Raw genomic sequence first — 18,138 nt, 5'->3', positions numbered from 1 at the left:
GGGGCGGGGGGCTACCCCGGTACCGGGAGGGGTCGCGGCCTGGTCCCGGGGGGCCGAGCCTTCGGGGGGTTCCAGCCGATTTGGGGACGCTGATTCTCGGGGGTGAGCCAGATCCCCGGGGGGCGACCCGCTGCCTTGGGGAAACCTGATCCCCATGGGGGGAACTGCCTTGGGAGGGCCTCATCCCTTGAGGGGGCCTTGGTGCTGTGGTGGCCCTGACCCCCACGGGCCTGGCTCTGCCCTCACACCAGGCCTGACAGGGATGTACTGTGGAGGGGGCCTTTGTGGTGTTACAGTTATATTCCCAACGCTGAGAGATCCCGGAGCCTCTCCATGGCAGGATTTTCTGCAATGCCGCTGGGCACCGAGCATGGCGGCCACCCAGAGCGGCTTCATTTCGACGGTGCTCTGTCCACCTAAAACCAAATCTTAACGTGTGGCTCCCCACCAGCGGATTCCTGGCGTCTTGTGACACTTCGCTGTGTTCACAGAGCTGCTTGCAGGCCCGGGAATGCCATAGGAGACGTGTTCTTGGAAAGATGGCTCAACCTAAGCGTAAAAAAACAGTTCTGTCAGTGGTGATGAGTTGTAGCTTTGCACCTTGATGGTGTCTTCCACCTGACATCTTCCAACACCTGATGGTCATTGCTCACTTGAGTTTTGTGAGACCCTCCCAAGCTGGCTGGCACTGCTGCAGCTTCTCATATTTACACCTGAGGAAACTAAGGCAGTACCAGGAGAGAGTGACCTGTGGAAGGTCCCTGAGGCCATTAGTGGCCACGTTAGGAGCTTAATGTAACCTCCTCCTCTTCCATTGTCCACAGATGTCTGGGTTCTCAGGCAGGCAGGTGCTTGGTTTCCCCTGCAGGACTCAGCATCTCTTCTTGCCCTGCAAAGTCAGACAGATTTCCCCATCCTGAACATCGCAAGAGGGCTCCCTCCTTTCTTGGGGTTTTCCTGCTTTTATGCTGGCTGCAAAGCTTGGGGAATGCCCAGCAAAGGTAGGAGCATCTTTCGCTGAACCACCAGCCCCATGTCCTATGGGAGCTACTGCTTTTCTCCTAGAGGCATCTCAGTGAATCCTGCCAGGTCCCTTTCCTGCCAGGTCCAGCTTTGTGTGGGAAAGCTGATCAAATCCCAGTCCTGGGTACTGCGCTGCTGAGAATTGGCCCTGCACCACACCAATGCTCAGGGGTGACAGGCGGCCATTCAAGCAGCTTCATCGTACGTTCACCATGAGAACATGTGATGTTTCAAGTACATGTGAAAGCCAAGGTAAGGGCAAAGGGGAGAATAAAACCTCTCTGTTCTCCCCAGACAGCTGCAGCGGGGTCCCCACAACTGGCGGGGGGCTGGCAGTCAAACCCTGTGCTGCCCGTTGTGTGCAGACCTCAAGGTGGGAAACAGCAAAGGAGTCTCACACTTGTAAGCCATCTGCTGCCCATGTGCCCGCCTGTGAGGTCTCATGGGGTCCTGCGCTGGGGCCGGCAGCGAGGGAGCAGCGGTGCCGGCAGGATCCTGGCACATAGGTGTGACGCCAGTACTTTGGTCGCTTGGCTTTCCCACGGGGGGCTCCTGCCCTCAATAAACGTGCTCCAGGCATACATCTGGCCCCCGGGCTGCCCCTGCAGGCCCGTCTGCCAGGCTGGCCACCAGCCAGCTCCCATTTTGGTTGCTCCATTTCACTTGAGCAGAGGTGCCAAGAAGCCCTTTGCAGAAGCCACCTGAAGAAAAGCCCAGCAAAACAAAAAAGTCCCCGTTCCCATGACGTTCTCATTCCCACACTGTGGTGCCCACACAGTGCTGCCCGGTGTGAACAGCGGTGAGATGGAGACAGCGCTGCCTGGGCTCAGCTGGCTTTTAATCAAGACCGATTTTAATTGCGTGCGTGGCCTTGAGAACCAAGGAGACCAATCCTGGGTACTGAAATCTATCTAATTTGATTGCTCAAGGAAGACAAGCCTACAGCAGATAACAGCACTCGGGGGACAGGCTGGAGTTCACTCCATGGCTGCGCTTTTGCCAAGCAGGCAGCCCACGAATGGGCTGATCCCTTTTGCTAATGAAGTGGAGGATGTTTCCTGGTGTGACCTTCGCAGCCTCTGAGATACTGGTCAAAACTCCTAACAGCAAATAAAATATTTACTATTCCCAATTGGGTCCAGACCTGAGCTTCAGCCTTAAGATAGCAGAGAGCAGCCAGAGAGCAGCAGAAAAGCAAGCGAGGACTAAGGCTGCTGGGCATGGCACTAAGTTTGTAAGATCACCACTGGTGGCATGGGACCTGACCTCCAGCCTTCAGATGGATAATTTGAGGGCATCAGCATCCTTTCTGAGCTGAAATGCTCAAATTCTGGGTGCATTGGCCAGGGAATGGCTGCGGGTCGCCTGCTGTCTGCCTGGCACCGCATGCACGGGAGCTGCGGACATGCCGGGGCTGTACCAAGAGCTGCTCCAGTCGAGAAGCAAAGAGTCGATAAATAAATATGTGGGCAGAGCAGAGGGCTGGGCTGCAGCCGTTAAATTACCGCCTCAGGCCTCAGCCTTATTAACATGGAGATCCCTCTGCACTGGTCTGGGGAATAACTGATGGTCTCTTTGCACCCTTGAAGTGATGTTTTTCTTGCTTTCTTCTGCAGGTTGACTTTTCTTGCTTCCTCTGCAGGAAGGGGGAGCAGGCAGTGCCTGTCCTGCTGGGACGCAGGTGATGTCCTGCACCCACTGTCACCCTCTGGGTCACCGCAGGCCACCCCCAGCCAGGACCCTGCCTTTGTCTGTTTTGGATGCCGGTGTAATGCGGTAACAGGCTTAACTACAGCCCTTTATGAGCTTCAATCTCAGCGGCAGTGGGAGTAAATGTTTTTATGGTGTTTTCAGAGGCTCTGCGTGGCTGAAGGGGGCTGGAGGTGGTGATCTTGGGGCTGAGGAGGACAGAAAGGCCATGCTTGGGCAGATGATGGGCAGCTGCCAGAGTGGGACCTGCTTGGGAGAGGCAGGAGGTCAGAGTTCTGCGGAGTGCCCAGGATGCGGGAGCGCACAGGGAGCCCTGGGAGTGGGGATGGGGCAGACCCACGTACCCGTAGGCTGCAGCATGCTCTAGGCTTGCCTGGCCAGAGCGGGCAGGCTCCGCGGGGCCATGCTCCAGAGCAGCAGAGCCGGTTGTCCCCACAGGGCCCCGGGGAGCTCCTGGCCATGAGTGCAGCCAGCTCTGCTCAGGTTCACTGCATGACGCTTGGCTGGGCTATTTATAGCTGTAACTGCTGAGTCTCTGTTGAGGCAACAGATCTCTGAGTCTTGTGGGTCTTTGTTACGAGCATCCCAGACCGGGAGGCGCAGAGCCTCGGCTCTCCCCTTGCTGGGCCAGAAGGGAGTCAGAGTTTGCATCAGGGCGGCAGTGCCGCAGGCAGAGCCCACCTACGGCCCTGGTGCAGGCATGGGAACCAGCCCGGCTGCGCTGGAGGAGGCTGCTCCCTCCCTCCCCAGCAGTGACCTGTGGAGCAAACCCTCCGCTTTTCTCCTCCGAGGAGCTCTGGTATCCAGCAAACACCAAACCAGTCTCGCAGCACTGCTGCCGCGGGTGAGCCGGGACCGCGGGTCAGGATGCCACCGCCCTCGGCAGAGCCAGGTTGCCCTGCCTGTGTTGCTACACCATCCCCTACTAATGAAGGAGCTTCGTTAGTGGGGAGGGAGCTGAGCTGTTGTAAGTCAGAACTCTGTTCCTGCTGCCGTGAGTTTCTGCTTAATCCTCATGTGCGACAGAGTGACAACTGCAAAGTCTGGTTTTACTATACTGTTAATCCTGAGCTGAGACTGGGGCAGATGACGGGAGAATGCAGGTTTTTTGGCTGGAGAGCAGCTGCTGAGCGATGCTCGTCCTGTCTGTCCTGCACAACAGCAGCCTCAGGCTTTCCCACGAGGACTCCATGCTCCAGACCTCCCAGTATTTTCCCGGTACAAGTGGGTGCAGAAGCAGGGCTCTCCTCCCTCCTGCCCTGCCTGTCCCGGGGTGGCCCACAGGCACCTTCAGCCCAGGGCAGGAGGGAGCTGCCCCGGGGACCCGTCTGCAAAGGGACGAGGGATAAAACGGTGGCCCCAAACCCAAATGGTGACAGTCAATGGTCTACAGAGCTGGCTTCAGTGTGGGCGCTTGCTTCTGTCATCCCAGTGTAACCCCATCCTGCCTCCTTCCCCAAAGCGGTCGGCAGCAAGAGGAGGTGGAGGATCCCCCTCTCCTGCCCGGCACTGCCCCGGCCGTGGCCGCCGCCGGGCGCTGCAGGCTCAACGCTGCTCTTTGCATGTGAAGGAGCGCGGCCTTGAGGGAAGAAAGTGCTTCAAATGTCACGGAGGGAGATGCGTTCCTGAATCGTGACAAAAAGCATTTATTTATAAATTCCTCCGAGTGCACTATATAAGGCACTTCACAGGGATTAACAGGAAAAGGGCATGGCAGCGAGGAGCAGTTTGCCATCTAAGGCTGTGCTCCTCCTGCCCCACAGCCACAGGCTTCCCCACAGGACGTGCCTCCAGTCCCAGGCGATTTTAAGTCAAAAACCACAGACTTTGTGCACATCAGCCACAAGAAACGCAGAGGTCTGGGAAAGCTGGTCAAAAGCTGGGCTGACAGCTTGGCTGCAACATCACACCATCTCCGCTTCCACTCTGCCCCTCCGCAATAACATCCCCCATAGGAGATTTTTTTTCTTATTTAACCTAAACTCACTTTGCTACAACATAGCCCATTACTTCTGTCCCACCACGGACACGGCATACTGACTTATTTTGTAGCACGTGTCCATAGCAGATGACTGCAGAAATGTCACCTTCATCTCCTCTCCCTGCAGGAATTCCTTTCCTCTCTCTTCTTCCTCCTCCTCCATGTCTCCTGTAACTCTGCTCACCTCGCTCTTCTCCAGATTCCACCATCAGTCATTCTCTTTTGCCAATAATCAATAAAAACAACAGCAGCAGTAAAGCACCTTCTTTTATTAATTCGCCTCCTAGCTCTCCCCGTGTGTCCTGGGCAGCGTGGGCACGGCAGTGACACCCAGGCACCCCAGAGCAGGACGGCTGCTCCACAACGAAGAGGGATTTGGCCACTTCATTGTATCAACACAACCCCTCTCCATCAGGTCCCGCCTGCTACGGCCGGAGCAAAAACATGACAGCCAGGCCGGCTGCGGGTACTCTTCCTCATCTCGTGACATCGCAGTCACCGATAATCATCCTCCTGCGGCTGATGCATCGAGCGAAGCGCCGGCAGCTCCCGATCTCCTGGCAGAGATGTGCTGCAAAGCAGCTGCACCGAAACGAGATGCGAGCGTGAGAGGGATGCACTGCCAGCGGCTCAGCCCCGCACTCAGCTGCTGCCGGGGTAAAGCCTTGCAGAGTCTGACCCCTTGAAAAACACGTTGTTCTCCCCTTCAAGTGACATCCCATCTGCGAGGCACCCATGGGATGGCAAGCCGGGCACCCCATGACCTGCTGCCCAAGCACCCACATCGTCCCGGGGCAGGATCTGGCCGGCGGCTCCTCCCGGGTGCTCACACCTAATAGCGAGACCTGGCACTTGCCTTGGGCAAGGGGGAAGCGGGATCTGGCCCTTGTTTGTCGCTGCAGTCCCCAGCCGCCAGCTTTTTGGCTATTGGAGCTGGGTCCCTCACCGGCCGCAGCCCCCCCGGGGTTGCCCAACAAGTTATTTTTTACCAGGAGTCAATTGTTTTGGCAAGTGTTTTGCAAACTGCATTACGGAGGGTTTGCTATCAGTCCTGGGCTGCTTTGATCAATCTTGTTTGCGAAGCAGTTTTCAGCGCCCCGGTTAATGTACGTTATTATCTCCCTGAATCCCTGCTATAGAACCTGAATAAATCCCGTGGAAAAAAGAAAATGCCCTATAAAAGGAAATGCTCTATAAAACTCCAGCAGGGAGCTGCCACCGCTGATGCTGAGGGTTTGATCACCGTAAGCAGTCTGTTAACATCAATATCAGACCGCAAGTCCCCCAGTTTATTATTCACAACTTTGGGACGATTAAGCATTTTCACTACCTTCCATCCCCTTCACCGCAAAGATCCGGTCTGGGCACATTTCTGTCTCCCACGGGTTACTCTCACGTCCTCCCTGGGCACTGGGAACCAGGTTCTCTCTGTGCCCAGCGCTCTGAGCATCTCATCCCCACGCCTGATCTGCAAAGGCTTTCAGTCCAGAGTGAGACCGGAGGGCACAAATACCGGACCTGGGACTGTCCGCAGGTTCCCCAGCTGGGAAAGGGGTCACTAACGATTATTGCTGCCGGGAGCAGCGGAGCGGGAGGCGCAGGGGCTGGAGGAGTTCCTGCCCGGGGAGAAACACTCCTTCCTCGGAAGGACCACCCAGGGCTGGGTCAAACACTTCCATTAAGCGTCACGCACCGGGGCTCTGAAAGCCCCAAACACGGCCTCCGGCCACGCAATGCCCTGCCTGCCCGTCCCCAAAGCCAGCACGGCCCTTTCGTGGCTCCAGCGTGCGCGCAGCTATCGCTCCTCGTCGCCTCCGCGGTCTGTCCCGGCGCGGCGGCAGCTGCAGCGTGGCACCACGGCAGGGCAGCCTGGGTTTATCTGCGAGGCAAACGGGCTTAAAAATGTGACAAGCCATAGACGGCTTTTTGTCTGAACATTGCTTTCCATGAGGTAGTGCGTTCCGTGCCATCCCGCAAGAGCGAGAGAAAAAACTAATACTAAACGACTTGTGAGACTTATTAATATGTATTCAGGTCATCTGCTCTCTGCAAGTTTTTGCAAGTGACTTGCGGTGTGCAGTTCATGCAGGATCCATAAATAAAAACATCTCTCTGGAATCTCGGCGGGGTCGTATTAGCACAGGAACATAACAACTGCCTTCGTGCGTGCGGAGGGACGAGGGGTGACGCAGCCCAGCCGGGCTGAGCCAGCCAGCCCGCGGCTCCCGGCCCCTGGCACCCCAGCCCGGGCTCCCAGACCGGCTGGATGCTCTGAGAACTGGGAACCCCCTTTAACCTGACCTCTCCCGAAGTGAAAGGCGTGTTTAGAGACAACATAAGCACCAAAGTCACGTCAAGCCATGTGCTGTGTTACTGTGCCTTGTGGCTCCGCTCCCGCAGCGGGCTTTGCAGGGCTCCCAGTCTGACCGGGAGATAGAGGGATTTGGGGACACAGACTCGGTGTGCTTTCAGGGCCAGGACAAGGATGAATGTTAATTTGATTTCTTCCTTTGAGTTTCTCCATTTTTTCTTTTCTGTCCTCCCTCCCCTTGTAGCATTTGGTCTGGGTGCTCCAGCCCTAAACCCAACATGGTTTATCTGCACGGGGCCCTGCCTGCACATCAAAGGTTTCCTAAATTTTTAAGGCTGGAAGGGCTGTTGTGATCATCTGCTCCACCCTCCTGTGAGTCCACAGCACTCACCAGGGTTGGTTTTTTGTGGTCAAGCGAAGCACTGCACGGCCCTCGGAGGAGCTCCTCGGGGGTGCCAAGGCACGCCGGGTTGCTTTGGGATGGCTGCAGGGAGGGGGTTTCCTCCTGCACTGCTGCAGCACATCCACAGCAGCCACATCTCCGCACCACTTTCTGACTTCCTCCGCTTTGCCGCGCTCTTTCCTCCCCAGCCGTGGGTCCGCCATGGGATGCAATCCCCAGGGGTGTCCCTGCTCCGGGCACACGCTGGATGCTCACGGGTGAACCACCTGGGAAATCAGGTGTAAATCACTTGGTGCTCATGCATGAAATAATTGAGCAGTCATGCACGCACTAATTGGGCATTCATATGCAAAATAACTGGGCGCTCATGCGTGAACGACTTGGGTGCTCATGCGCGCACTAATTGGGTGCTGATGCACACAGTAATGAGGCATTCATGCATGCGCTAACGGGGCATTCATGCGTGGACTACCCTTCCACTCGTGGGTGAACTAATTGTGAATCTGTGCGCAGGTTCTCCGCGCGCTCATGCAGGATCCTTTCGGGTGCTCATGCATGCGCTGGCGGGGCACTCCTGCATGAACTAACTGGGTGCTGATGCGTGCACTAATTGGGTGCTCATGCATGAACTCGTTGGGTGCTCAACTGTAAATTAACTGGGCACTTGTGCGTTCACTGATTAGACACTTACACATGAATTAATTAGGCACTAATGCATGACCGCCTGGGTGCTCCTGCTGGGACAAGCAGAGCTCAGTGACAGACAGCCCCGCACAGGGGCAGGGAAATCTGCCAGTGCCAAGCACGGCACGATGCAGCACCCAAAATACCCGCTGGTTCCCCCGGCACGGGTGAGCCGGTGGTTTTTCTCTCCCCAGCAGCCTTGCCGCCACACGCCAGCCGATCTCACACCTTCCCCCGAGCTCCCCGGTGCATAGGAAGCAGCTACTGCCGTACAGACAACTTAAACTCTGTTCTGGCACAGCACAAATACGAGAAACTCCAAAAGCAGGAGACAAGGTCTGCACTGTGCAGAATGATTTAGGTCAGTCACACTTCTGCAATGATTTATTTAAGCTCTAGCAGTTCCTGGCCTAAGTGAGGGAAAAAAATGAGGGGAAAAAAAAAATAGAATCCCCCGTATTTACACTATTTTTCTGTAATGTTTACGTGGTGGAAGTTACAGCATCATCTGCCAGGGCCGTTTTAATCCGGGCCTGCAGACATTTCCACTACACACTCACATTTCTTGGGGTTCAGACTGTGGTGGAGCAACTTGCTAAGCACAAAATCTCAGCCTGCAAAAGCTTTGGAGTGGTTGGTTGCTTCTCACTGATGACCACGTCCCTCGGTCGCTACCGAGGCTCTACCAGGAACGACCTTGCCTTCCTTGCAATCGAAACAAACGGCCATTGCGAGCGGACGCAGAAGCAAAGCAGCCAGAAACAACCCACAAACCCACAGCCAGTGAACGGGCGCTGGTGGGAGCCCAGTGCTGGGCAGCACGTCCCGCGCCGGAGCCAGCACCAGTCTGGCAAAGCGGGACAAGAAACGAGGGGGTCCCCAGGATGGGCACTGGAGGCGATGCCTAGCTTGGTAGTTATGTATATAAATATATCTATGTATATGTACCAGGCAGGTGGTCACGGGCTCGCTGTGACACAGGTGCCTGGGCCAGCAGCCCAGCGGGCTGGCATCAGTGAAAGCACTAGCCAAACCCCCCGTCCCTGCCCTCCGCGCCACCCCGCTCAGTCCTCTATTAATGCTCTCACTGAACTCTATGGAAGGAGCTGCAACAGTTGATCCAATCAATAAATATACATTTTCTACATCCCTCAAGTCTGTAATCTCTCTCTGTATATAAGAGGCCACGAGGGATTTTGTTTTAATTAGAGGAACGCTTAAGGCTACTCTGCCTACCACTTAATCTGCCCCGGAAACACAGCGGGGAGAGGTTGTCCTCCAGCAGAGCTCCGGTCACAGCCCAGCTTCTCGCCAGCAGCAGCCCAAAGGCTCAGCGACGGCACGAGGGCAGGACGAGGGAGACAGAGCGGACCACAGCCCGTATCCACCTCCCTCTGGCACCTCCATCACGAGCCAGCAAACGAAGTGATGCTAAACCGGAGTGGCTCCAACCCCACCACCCTTTGGACTCGGCTCAGCTCCTGCCAAACGCTTGCTGGTATGGAACATGGCAGTGTCTTCCCTAGGCTGAAAACCTGCTTGCATCTCCAGCCAAAGCGCAAGGTGGCTCTTCTCTTGGGATGCAGGGAATATTCCCCTTTTCCCACCAGTGACGGGGCTCTCCCTCCTGGCTGCGATGCCCTGCGTAAGAAGGGTTGAGTATCTGAACATCACCCACCGCCATAGATCCACGTCGGGGAGACGGCCTTAAACAGCCACAGCACCCACCCAAACAGCGTGGAGCTCCAGTGCTGGCTGCAGAGGCAGGAAGAAAATTCAGCTTTTGGTATTTTGCTGCTTATAAAATCTTGTGGTGTCCTCCCAGCACACAACCCAGGCCCTGGGGAAGCCCCTCGCAGCGGGACACCCCCTGAGCAGCCTGGAGCAGGCTGACCTCAAGGCCGGGCATCCTGCGCTGGGGGCTCCTCTCCTTCAGCAAAACATGCCCAGACTTGGTTTATTGGGGTGTAACTGATGCCTGGGGCTGGGAGCATCCCCCCTCCCCTGCCCAGCCCCCTCAGGGTGGGGATTACTGGGCAGGGTCCAGCCGTGTCCCCGGTCTGAGGGGTGGCAGTTATTCACGGCGATACGGGGAGGAGGTGTCAGGAATGCATTTCGTGGCAAGGGAAGAGTGGAGCTTTCTCGCGCACGAAATACGCATTGCCAAAGTTTGCAAAGGTGGTGTTGTTTTTTAAGGGAATGTAACAGCTGCTGAGGTACCACGGCAAGGAAATACCTGTGGTCGGAGAGCAAACCTCTGCACAGACGGCATGTGTCCTCAGAAACAGCCCTCGGTGGCCTCAGATGGCTCTGCCTCCGTGCTGGGCTCCACGCGAGGCCGTGTGTCAGCCGCCATCAAACACAGCTGCCTTTGCCATGGAGCACCAAGAAGCCACCGGGTTTCCCCGGGCTCCCCTGCCGCTGCCAGAGCTGAGCCCAAACCCCTGCCCTCGGTGTACGGCACCAACACGGGCGCCTGGAAGGTGTATCTCCAGTTCAGCCCAGTCCCACCAGCGCTCAGGGGACACTTCAGCCCCGGTCCAGCACAGCGCTCAGCTCCTGCATAACTGCAAACAGGCAAGGAGCCGGTTCGGGAGCAAAGCTGCCCTCTGCCCGGGAGGATGAGGAATAAAAAGGGGAATAATAAACAAAAAAAAAGCCCTAGAGGGAAAAAAATACTCACTGACGTCTTTGATGCTCTCAGAATAAACAAAAGTATGTGGAAGCACTGTTTTATGCTCACCCCTAGGACTGGCAGCACACATTTATTGCTCTTCCACACATTTATTGTTGTTGTTCTGCTGTTAACAGCAAAAAAGCCTCACAGGGGACGGCCCAGGGCAGAAGGCGCTGTGGCCACGTGGGCCATAATGGCAATCAATGGAGCTCGAAGCAGCGGGGTGTGTGCAAGTGATGAGGGGGTGCCGGGAGACCCCGGCCGGTGCCTTGTGTGTGGGACCACGTCGGTGGAGAACCCCCGTGCTGGGTGGTGGCAGCCCCAGGGGCCAGCAAAGCCCCCCCGAAGGCAACGCTGGGCTTAAAACTGGCCTGCCACAACGGGGAGAAAGGAGGGTTGGGGTGGGAAGGAGCTCAGCACGGCGTGTCTCACTGCTTTGCTCTGGAAGGGCTTCGCCCGGCTGTGTCCCACCTCCCCACCGGCTTCTTTCTTGCTTCACAGCAGCGCCGCGGAGCATAAACTCAGCAAATCCAGTTCCCACTGCGAAACACCCAGCGTGTCTCTTTAAACACAATGTGGTGCACGTCTAAGGAAAAACTCTGTTACGCAAAGGCAAATGAAGGCAGCAATAAAGTCCTCAGCATTATCCAAAGTGTTGGGTTTACAGTTAAGCGGTTCCCATGAAGGAAACGCGGCTTTTACCGGTGCTGCGGCTCCCGGCCCTCGCCAGCCCGGCTCTCCCCGACCGCCTCAGCCCATGAAGCTCGCGGCTCCTTTGATCCTTTCTTTCTCATGTGTGGAATTCCAGAGTGTAAAAATGTTAATACGCTTCCTGGGAAACTATCAAAATAATGTCCAACGTTCACGTTTGGGTTCTGCCTCTAAGTTACAACGATCTGCTGTTCTTACTATACTCAAGCAACTGCACCCAAAAGGCATATTAGAAAAAGATTCAGTTTCTTCTTTGTATTCATATTAGTTGGGCTAATGCGGTGCCACTAAGTCTGATACCATACAAGAAATGAAAATTGTCTCATTTTCCCTTTGCCCCACACAGTGGGTGAAGAAGATCGCCAGGGTGTTTCCATTCCCAATCTCTGCCTACATAGTTTAACTTGTTAATTTAAAAGCAGTTCGTTTTGCACCTTTGGCCTCCTTTAAGAACGATCTGTATGTGAACTGTGAGCTTTCCGAAACGGGGAACGTCTGGGTAATAAAATGCTGTGAAACAGGATTTCCAGTAGGAACAGAAAGAGGTATTTTAGCGGCACCTGTTAGGCGGACGCTGGGCTCGGCAAACTGCCCCAGGACTTGGCAACTGCTCCCACCCCAGGCCTTTTGTAAACATATAGTTTATTTTTCCTCATTTGTTTGCCTTTCGTTGAGCTCAGATGGTAAAAAATATATTGTTCAGTGTCACTCCTACCTTGGTCTGTGTGACTTTTTTTATCCAAGCGGTTATCGCAATCCCTCACCTTTCTCAAATGTTTACATAAAGTTATGCACCCCAAGGAAACAGCTCGTAAAACTTTGTATTTTAAAATATTCTGCTTGCAACACATTTTAATGCATTTCTCACTCATTCTATTTCCTTGTATTAAAAAAATCAGCAAACCCACACGGATGCCACAGGGTGCCGCATCCCATCGTCTCTTTTCAGAGAGAGCGGGGACGTCGGCAGCGCTGCCAGCGGCTCTCTGATGGAAAGCTAATGGAAAACCTCCTTTTAAAAACCACTGAGGCCTGGCAAATTGGGGTTATTTTTGGAGAACAAAAAGATTCAGCTCTCCCCGCGCTCCCGAGGCTCGGCAGCACGGCCACCACGATGTCTAAATGCAGAGCTCTTGCTGCCCGTGGCAGCGCAGCCAGCGGCTGTGCCGGGGCACGGCGGGTTCCTGGTGGGGAAGGGGAGAGGTGCCACACACCAAATGAGAAGCCACCGATGGCTCTAATGGGCACGTACAGAACGCCACTCGCTTAATAAACCCCGCAGCACGGGTGTCCTGGTTTTGGCTGGGATGGAGATGATTTTCTCACTAGTGGCTGTAGTGCTGTGGTTCGGGTTTGGGATGGGACCAGTGTTGGTAGCCCACTGGTGTTTCAGGTGGTCGCTGGGCACTCAAGGCCTTTTCTGCTCCTCACCCCACCCCACCAGCGATGGGCTGGGGGCGCACAAAGCTGGGGGGGGACACAGGCGGGACAGCTGACCCCAACTGACCGCAGGGATGTCCCACACCGTGTGACGCCATGCTCAGTAGGTAAAGCTGCGGAAGATGGAAGGGGGGGGACGTTTGGAGTGATGGCATTTGTCTTCCCAAGTCACCGTTAGGCGTGTTGGAGCCCGGCTGCCCTGGGGCTGGCTGAACACCCCCTGCCGTGGGGAGCGGGGAATGAATTCCTTCTTTTGCTTTGTTGGCATGTGCAGCTTTTGCTTTACTTATTAAACTATCTTTGTCTCAGCGCACGAGTTTTCTCACTTTTACCCTTCCGATTCTCTCCCTGATCCCACTGGGGGGGAGTGAGCAAGCGGCTGTGTGGTCCTGGTTGCCGGCGGGGGTTAAACCATGACACGGTGGCTCTTGCTGCAAGGGCTGATTCACTCGGCGTTACCTCCCTGGTGTTTTGTCACCGGTGCCGGTTTCCGTCCCCTGTATCAGGATGGCATCGTTCGCTCTGAGTCAAAGTGCGAGCGGTGGGAAAGGAGCTCCCGGCGCTGGGGACGTGCTCTACGGCAGCGGCTCCTCGACGGATCCCAGTGAAGACGGCTCAGCCCAGCTGTATGCCACAGGGCTGGGGCACGGGAAGGCGTTGAGGGGAAGGGAGGCAACTCCGGGAAACGCAGAGAGAAATAAAAATAGCAAAAGAAAAAGGAGCGAAGGAGCAGTTGCAGGGGAAGCCCTGTCCAGCCAGTCTCTGCCTAACCATGAGGATCTTTCTGAAATGAGCAACCCAAACGGATACACTCCTTTTCGCTTATTTATGCCTTAGCAGGAATAAACCTTAGCAGGTTTATTTTCATTAACAGTTTGCATTCATTTTCCTCCATCCACGTCAGGCTTTGGATGGAGCATCCCACCAGGCAGGGAGAGGGAAGAGCAATGAATCTGGCTGCTGCAATATGCAGTGACAGCGGGAGGCAGGGAGCGACGGAGAGTGGGCAGAAGGAGCCCGCAGAGCCCTGTGTGAACATAAATGTTTTCCCAGGGAAAGAAATCAATTAAAGCAGGTTTGGGGGACTCATTTAAACTTTTCAGGCTGTGCTTACCGCCGCCTCTTCCCCTCCCTGCCCCCAGACGTGGTGTGCTGGCACGTGGGAATCAAAGGTGAAACCAAGTGCTTAAAATCAGTGACATAAAAACAAGACATCAGAAATCACATCAAACCCCCTCTTTTTTTTTTTTTTTTTTCCTACCTTAACCTTTAATTACTACTAGCGAGACAACCAACCACATACGATTTAACTAGATTCTGCATCCGTGCGCCCCTCCAGCCAGCCCGGCAGGTTGCTGGAGACCAGCTGGGATGATGAGGTGGTTGGTGGCGCTGCACTGCTGCGGCCGCAGGAACAGGTCCGGGCTGCGCTGGAGAAGCCCATGAAGACCTCAGCAGTCGGCTCCGGGGACCTTCCGATCCTGGTTCTGCCATGCACATCGTGTTAACAGCTGCGATGGTGTAGCTGTTCTAACGAAGAAAAAGGAGCAATGTTTCAGGATTTATAAAAATGAGCATTTTCACAGTGCCTTCCAGGCGTGATTTGAATTCGGGTGGTGCCATCTACGGAAAATGCCAGCCCGCTCTTCTGGGTGGTTTTTCTTCTTTAAATCTCCACCTGTGTGTGGCCTTTCGGGCGGGCTTTCAGCAAAAATTCACACCGTCGCAGCGTGTTGTTTTTCCTTTGCATCAAGACATGCCACAGCACGCGCATATGAAATCTTTTTGCTTACATATAAACCTACATAGACAAAACGAGCTCTACCACCATCCACTTTTATGGGAAATATTTTCAAACTTTCACACGCTTTCCTTGTCTTACCAATGTACTCAGAGTTTCTCTGAAAAAAATCACAGAACGAACTTTTGCATTTTTTCTATGTTCAAATACTAACTTTGATAACATTGAGGCACTACTGAAAATCGAAGTCCCCCAAAATAATCAGCTTAATATTTCAAGCTCCGAAGACACTGTCAGTGCAGTCTCGAGTTTCTCCTGAAATGCCAAAGAAACCACTCAAGCAGCATATTCCAAACGACTGTTATGGGAGGGAAACGGGAAGTTTGGACAATTCAAAGCTTAGTTCTCCAAAAAAAACCCGTTACAACTTAAGCCACCGTTTTAAAAATGACCCTTTTCTTCCAAACAATCTGAGCTTTGATGAACTGTTACGTTGCAACAAAGTACGATTAGTCCCAGACTAATCCCAGCTGGATCGTACCGTGCTAAGGATTAGGAAAAAGGAGTTCTCGCTGACAGAGCCAGGCGAGCGGTGAAGGTGACGAGCGCCAGCCCACGGGACTCGACCCAACCCTGCCCGCCCGCCGCCGCGACACCTCCTGCTGCCAACGCCTCTGTTCCCTCAGAAATAAAAATGAGCGGTGACGCCACGATAAAGCATTTTAGTACCTTTGCATAAAAAGACCCACCTGCGGCACGGGGATGCAAAGGGCGAGGGAGTGTTTGAACACCGGTCTGGGGACGAAGCAGAGAGGAGGGAAGGCTGTGAAAAACATCATGAAGGGCCAAACCAAAGTTGTGTTTTTTCTTTCTCTGGGTGGGAAGGCCTAAAGCAGAGAGGGGAACGGCCGTAACAAAGTGTTCTGCAGCGTATCTCCCCCCGGGTAAGTTCAGCACGCTCAGGCACTTCCCGCGCTGGGTCACACAGTTAATATTTGCATTATTCATCAATATTCTCACTTGGAAAGCCCTGGCTTTCATTACTGTCATTTTGAGAACGAAAGCTTGTCATTTTACACTAGTTGGCTTTTTTTCTTTTTTTTTAGCAAGATTATTTGCCATTTCCTTCCCAGTAATTTATTTTCTACATAATTAATGTTTAATGATTCTGCACATATACATTTTGCCAGAAAGCCAAAAGCGACTCCGACAAAACAAATACATGTTCTGCAGCTTATCCAACTGTTTTAAGCGCTCCGCTGATAACACAGAGCTAAAAAAGGTAATGAGGAAGAAAACATTCAATATTTCTATAAAGAGACACTTCATTAAGGTAATTAAGGCAATCATTTAAAGCAGTTATGAGGCTTATTAACACACAAAAGAAATTATGCAATAGGGTTTTCGCAAACCGGGCAGACTTACCATTATTTTATGATGCCTTTAAGAATAACTTTTCACCAGTTTAATAAGCTTTTGAAAATAAAGACTCATTTCTTGACAAAGGATGGAGCTTCCCTTACACCTGGGAAGAACATATCCAGGGCCTTCGAGATTTGGTTTGTTTGTGGGGAGGGGAGTTGTTCTTTTTTTTTTTTTTTTTTTTTTTAATATGCAACAAGTCTGGCAATTAACTGAATGAGCTTGTTAAACTGTGCTGGTTCAAAAAATGTATTTACCGCCAAGCACCCACTGACATCGTGTAGATCAGCGCTGGAACCACGGGGACACTGCAGTCATCTCCCCAGTTCCTATTCCGCTACAGAGAGAACTGTGAAACTGTAACACTCTTTTAAAGATGTAGAAAATCCCTAGATAGCTGGTAGTTTGTACTTTGCAAACCACCACTTTTGAAGATGGGCGTTCTTTTAACATCTTTCAGTGATTAATAGCAGTCTTTATTTAAACCACTAGCAACCTAACAGACATTACCAATGTTAAAAATCACTAGAGCAGAGCACATCGCTGTACTTAAATCTATACGAGAGAAGAATGAAAGGCATTTGTAACAGTCAAACATGTTATGACGTTACACTGAAAATATTTTTCTAACTGTAAGTCATCAGGATTGCTGTTTTTCTAGCGGAATATGCATTTTTAATTAACTCATGAAAAATGAAGTATGCATGACAGACTCCACTAAACAGGCATGACACATTTTTCAAAATCCCTTAATTAACTTAGGAGCCTAAAGGGTTTTTCTACACACTCAGACACTACTTTAACCCCGTCGTGGTGGTTAAAGCGACTCAACCTTTCCTGCACCACAGGGACTCGCTTGTGCCGATACAGCAAGTACCAAGGGATAAATGAGACATTCAGATTGCAGAAGCGCGACTTTTTCAAATGTTTTTAGACGCATCCCTCCTACATCTGTTCTATCTTACGGACCACACAAAATACTCTCACTTCAGAAGCCAACGTGCGAACTGCACTCCCGGCGTGAGCAGCTGCAGGAGTCACGCTGGCTCATGGCGAGGGGGGACGTGTGGCCGTGCTCCAAGGGTTGAGGGCACGGGGAAGTGGTTTGTCTATCTAAAGCCACATTTACTGCCTTAACACATCTTAGGCGGCTTTGTGACAAACTAGACTCGTACACTGGTGCTTTACAGTGGCTTTATTTAAGTTATAACCTCATAAACACAGTGTAGCTGGGTATTATTTTCTTGCTTCTTCACCAGGGAATCCTTTTTTGCCCTCTTTCATACGCATTTCTCCTGTAACTCTACGTTAAACCTCCGAAGGCACACCTTATAGCACACACATCTGTAGCACACAGCCCTCAGGACACGGCATTTTCATAAATGCATCCACTTGAGACGTGCCTGCACAATCTCAAATGCTTTTTTTGTTCCTCCACTTTTATTAACTTACATAAACACAAAAAACAAAGTGAAGTACATTTTTGAGGCTTGTTCTGTCCAAAGTCATTGCGCTCAGCCTGCAAAGTAGATTTGAGTGTCCTTCCAGACCTGACCATGAGATAAGGATAAGAGCCCTTAAGAACCCCGATGTAGCATTCAGAAATGGGAGAGCTCAGTGTTGGGGTGAAAACTAAATAAAACAAAACGAAACCAACCCAAACCGCCCTAAAACTTAAATTTAATGCTCTGCTGTAGGGTACACGTTGACCATGAGATAAGGATAAGAGCCCTTAAGAACCCCGATGTAGCATTCAGAAATGGGAGAGCTCAGTGTTGGGGTGAAAACTAAATAAAACAAAACGAAACCAACCCAAACCGCCCTAAAACTTAAATTTAATGCTCTGCTGTAGGGTACACGTAAGCAGTATGCTCGTACGGCCGAGCAGTGGACCCAGGCCTGGACGCAGCTCCCTGTGCCCTCAGGGCAGCCATTTTACCTCAGCGTGGCCGAGCCGGTCCCAGCCCGCCTGGGGACCGGGCAGAGCCCTTTCCCCCACACCACACCGTGACGGAGCCGTGACTGCGGCCGCACC

Source organism: Charadrius vociferus, unplaced genomic scaffold (assembly GCF_000708025.1).
Source record: "Charadrius vociferus isolate BGI_N301 unplaced genomic scaffold, ASM70802v2 scaffold323, whole genome shotgun sequence".
Lineage (NCBI taxonomy): Eukaryota > Metazoa > Chordata > Aves > Charadriiformes > Charadriidae > Charadrius > Charadrius vociferus.
Note: the sequence above shows the minus strand (reverse complement) of the source record.